We start from the raw sequence: 5486 nt of genomic DNA on the forward strand, positions 1-5486 counted from the left end.
AAGCATCGTTGAGCATCGGCTCCCGCTCAAGAAAGGGTTTCGGCCGTTTCAGCAACGGGCACGTCAAATGAAGGCTGAAGTCCTAGAGGAAGTCAAGAAAGAAGTGGAGAAGATGTTGGATGCTGGGTTCATCAGGACGTGCCGGTATGCCGAATGGATCTCCAGTGTGGTACCGGTGCAAAAGAAGGATGGCCGATGGTGTGTCTGCGTCGATTTTAGAGATCTCAACAGAGCGACGCCAAAGGATGAATACCCGATGCCTGTTGCAGAGACATTGATCAATGCAGCTGCTGGCCACAAAATGATGAGTTTTATGGATGGTAATGCCGGCTATAACCAGATCTTCATGGCCCCAGAAGACGTGAACAAGACTGCGTTCAGAGTACCAGGCGCAGTCGGCTTGTTCGAATACTTGGTTATGACCTTTGGACTGAAAAATGCCGGTGCAACGTACCAACATGCCATGAATTACATTTTTCATGATCTCATCGGCAAACTGGTAGAAATTTATATTGATGATGTGGTGGTCAAGTCCAAATCAGCTGGACTCGAAGGTTTAGAGCGTCAAGTTTTAGAGCGGACTCGAAGGTTTGAGCTAAAAATGAACCCAAAGAAGTGTGCCTTTGGCGTGTCGGCCGGTCAATTTCTGGGTTTCTTGGTGCATGAATGGGGAATCGAGATCGGCCTAAAGAGTCAAGAAGCTGTGAAAATGATGAAGCCACCTACTACGAAGAAAGAATTGCAGAAGCTCATCGGTAAATTTAATTTTGTCAGACGATTTATTTCTAATCTGTCTGGGCGCATCGAACCGTTCATGGGTTTAGTGAAGATCAAATCCGATGATGAGTTTCGCTGGGGGGCAGAACAGCAGCAAGTTTTCGATGAAATCAAGGAATATTTGTCAAAGCCTCCAGTGTTGGTTCCTCCTCAGCAAGATAGGCCGTTCTACGTGTACCTATCCGTGGGTGACACTTCCATTGCTTCAGTGTTAGTCCAGAAGCACGACGGCCAAGAGAGGGTGGTTTTCTACCTCAGCAGATGCATGTTAGATGCCGAGACCAGGTATCCTGAAATCGAGAAGCTTTGCCTTTGCTTATACTTTACATGTACAAAGCTTCACCATATTTTGCTCTCGGCAGAAACAATTGTCATATGCAAATCGGATGTCATAAAGCACATGCTGTCGGCTCCTGTCCTGAAAGGCCCACTTGGAAAATGGATGTTTGCATTGTCAGAGTTCGATATTCGGTATCAGCCAGCAAAAGAAGTCAAAGGACAGGCACTGGCAGATCTTGTTGCAGACAGGATCAGCACTGATATTGCTGCATTATTTATTCGTGCTTGGGCTATGTTCTTTGACGGATCGGCTTGTGATGATGGGTGCGGTGTGGGAATTCTGTTGGTCTCGCCCTGTGGGGCGACTTACTCCTTCTCCATCAGGATGACTGCCCCATGCACCAATAACTTGGTGGAATATGAAGCCATTCGCAAAGGGATGGAACTGCTCCTCGAAGCTGGTGCAGAAGCGGTGAAAGTTTTTGGAGATTTGAAACTGGTGATTTCTCAGCTCACGAAAGAATATAGATGTGAGAGCGAGGCTCTTTTCCCAATATGGATGCAATGCCGTGAGTTGATGTCACGATTCAGGTACATCAATTTCCACTAGATACACAGAACTCTGAACAATGAAGCCAATGATTTGGCACATATGGCTTCCGGCTACAAGGAGACAGTCGATGGAGTCGATGTGGAGGTTCAGTTTCTAGAACCCGGAGACTGGAGAGCCGATATCTTCAATTACTTGAAGGATTCGGCTCGGGGGGCACCCAGAAGGATAAGACTCAAGGCTATGAAGTATGTTCTGATAGGGGATGACATGTTCTACAGGACCTTGGAAGGACTACTGTTTAAATGTCTGGGACCTTCAGAATCAAATCGGCTCTTGCATGAGGTTCATGAAGGAGCCTGCGGTACTCACCAATCGGCTCATAAGATGAAGTGGCTGATTAGGCGATCGGGTTATTACTGGCCCACTATGCTTGAAAATTGTTTCAAACATTACAAAGGATGTTAGGCATGTCAGAGGTTTGGCAAAATTAAGATAGTGCCAGCATCAGTAATGAATCCTATCATCAAACCGTGGCCATTCAGAGGTTGGGCCATGGACATGATTGGTCAGATCAACCCGTCATCTAGTAAGGGTCACCAATGGGTCTTAGCTGCTACAGATTATTTCACAAAATGGGTAGAGGCAGTGCCCATGAGATCAGTAGCGTCAAGAGATGTGATCAGCTTTGTCAAAGAACACATCATTCACAGATTTGGGATCCCTCAGACCATTACGACCGATGGAGGATCGGTCTTTATATCAGAGGAATTCAAGAAGTTCGTCGATGACATGGGAATTAAGCTGATCAGATCATCTCCATATTATGCCCAGGCTAATGGACAAGCTGAAGCATCCAACCAGAGCCTCATCAAGCTCATAAAGAGAAAGATCGATGAATATCCTAGGCGCTGGCATGAAGTATTGTCGGAAGCTTTGTGGGCATATCGTATCTCATGTCACGGATCCACCAAGACATCGCCGTACCATTTAGTCTACGGCCAAGACGCTGTGTTACCATGGGAAATCACGGCTGGATCAAGGCGTGTTGAGTTTCAGAATGATCTATCTGCTGAACAGTATGCAGCCTTGATGAACGATAATGTGGAAGATCTGACAGAGCTAAGGCTTTGGTCATTGGAGAAGATCAAGGAAAATAAGGCTAAAGTTGCTCGTGCGTATAACAAGAAGGTCAAGCCAAAGAATTTCCAGGTTGGAGATTTGGTTTGGGAGGCAGTTTTACCATTGGGAACTAAAGATAGAAAATATGGCAAGTGGTCTCCAACTTGGCACGGGCCGTACAAGATTGATCGGGTTTTGCCTGGGAATGCATACATGCTCGAGAAATTGGACGGCGCCAAGTTTCCTATTGCTGTCAATGGCCAACACCTCAAGAAGTATTTCCCGAGCATGTGGGAAGGCGAGTAACGAAAGCCGATGAGATCCATCTGGCTGCAGTGTAATAAGCCAACACGTTGAGTTGGCCGGTAAAAAAAAAAGAGGGATAGGCCAACACATTGAGTTGGCCGGTAAAAAAATCATGACAGGCCAACACATTGAGTTGGCCAGTAAAAAAAAAGAGATAGGCCAACACGTTGAGTTGGCCAGTAAAAAAAAAAGGGAGAAGGCAACACGTTGAGTTGGCTAGTAAAAATACATATGAGAAGCAAGACAGCCGATGTGTAACCATCAACTTAAGATGTTTTAAACAGTTACAAGTTTCAGGATTAACAGGAGTACTAATTGTTTCTTGAGCCTATCTACTGGTTCAGGAATTCTTCTATGGCGTGGATGGCTTTTGTGAGGACGGTGTCTGCTCATGCTATGATTGCTTCGTCATCCTTGTCATCGCCTGTTACTATCTGCCGACTCAAGGTGCTTATCTCTGCAAACTCTGCTTGTATCTGCTCGGCTATTTCTTGGGTTTCTTGTTTGGAGTTTGCAATGGAAGCTTCCTCGGCCTGGATGAGTTTCTTGGTGGTGCGGACTCTTTCTTCGAGTTCCACCAGTTCTTTCTTCAGGAGGTCGAGTCGGTTCATGTTGGCAGACACGTCAGCTTTGGTATCTAGAGTTGCCTTCTTCTGGTTGAGGGCCTTGCACTTTTGGGTAATGTCAGCTTTCAGAGAAGCTTGAGAGCGACGTGCTTCTATTCTTTGTTGTGCTTTGTTCACTTCTACCCCGAAGAATGGAAGATTGCTGGCTGGCCAAAGCTTGATTTGCAATGGCTCCGGGAGTTGGGATTCTATTTGCTCGAAGATGTTCTTTATTTCACTGGAGTCGCCAACTAGAGCAGTGATCAGAGCAGATAGGAGATCCTTGATGAGTTGAAGCTGATGTGCCAAGTTAGCCGATTGCTGCAAAGATGATGTTTCTGCTCTAGGGACAGTCAGACCCATTGATGCTGGGTCAAAGGAAAGCAAACCTGAAATATCAAAGTCCTATGGACGTATCTGAAGTTAGAGCAATGTGCGTTTATGAAGCTATCGGCTGATTCAGAATTGGTTTTTGTAATGTTACCTGTTCTGAAGGAGCGTTGGGCGGTTCAAGAGCAACTGTCCTGTTAGAACTGGTGTTGACGTCAAGAACATCAACTGTATCGGCTTGTTCCTCGTTTGCCTCTGTCAGAGTTGCAGTCATCTCATGTGTACTGGGTTTTCTGTGTTGGAGGTGTCTTCAGTTGTATCCTGGAAATAGAACTACGGTCAACCAGAGTACATGTGTATGCAATAAAGAGGAGTTACAGAAAAGATGAATCACCTGGTTGGCATTCGACTCTGATGGACTTGGGGAAGCTGGTGCTGGTTTCTTGATGACTCGCCTTGTGATCATCTTCCTTTTCTTGGTCATGACTCGGGGGGCAACAATTGCCAAAGCTTGTCTTCGTTTGGAAGCCGACTGAAGTAAGTCTGGCTGAATAGTCATTATCACTTTCTTCATTGATGGTGATCCTTTGCAGAAGAGTACATTAGGAGTAGTTGGAAGAAAGTGGAATGGCTCCACGTTGCTAGTCATAGGTTCTGGACTATCCTGTTGCTGCTAACAGAGTTAGCTGGATTAGTCAGGTAAAGGAATGGATGATCTAGAAGGAGTAAAATGCATAAATTCAGTACCTCTTCCTCGGGGATTACATATTCGGGATCAATTTGCTGCAGTCGAGGACCTAGAGCTTTTCTGAAAACATGGGTTTTCCACATTCCCCACCATGTGCTAAAATCGATCGATGAAGGGTCAAAGGATAGATCGGTTGGTATTGGAATGTGGAGGTCATCGAACATGCTGTAGCATCTTGAGCTGGTGAGACCATCAGCCAGATCGGCTCTGCTCTCCACCAAGTGGTGAATATGGAAGTGGGGAGGGACCTGTCCTAGGCCAAATTGCCGAGCTGCTATGACTGGTTGGTAAGATTCATAACCTGGCTTGATAATTCTATTAGAGGTGCTGATGCCAACAGGAAGGAAGCCAGGTCGGATCATTAAAGAATATAGATGCCGAGTGCAGTCGTCATCGGCAAAGTTATCTAATCTGAAGGCAGTTGGGTTCTCAAAAGATTCAGATTCAGTGAATGGGAAATAAAGGGGATTCTCTAAGCCTTTATAGAAGACTCTGAACCAGTTTACTGCTTCTGCTGAATTCAGTTTACTGCCAGGAAGACTGAATAAAGCTTGGCCATAGCTAGTACATCTAATTGGTTTGCCACTCTCATCAGGAAAAGAGTTCTTGGTTAGGCCTTGGAAGTTGGGGATATGGTGCTGAAAGTACAGTTGTGCCCACAACTGAATAAACCACCAAGGGCCTCCAGTTCTCAGTTTCTTTTTGTTAAGCAAGTTAGATGTCATTAAATGGAGATATCTGTAGGTTTCTCCAAGGAAGAGTTTGCCTA

Source organism: Panicum virgatum, chromosome 6N (genome assembly GCF_016808335.1).
Source record: "Panicum virgatum strain AP13 chromosome 6N, P.virgatum_v5, whole genome shotgun sequence".
Classification (NCBI taxonomy): domain Eukaryota; kingdom Viridiplantae; phylum Streptophyta; class Magnoliopsida; order Poales; family Poaceae; genus Panicum; species Panicum virgatum.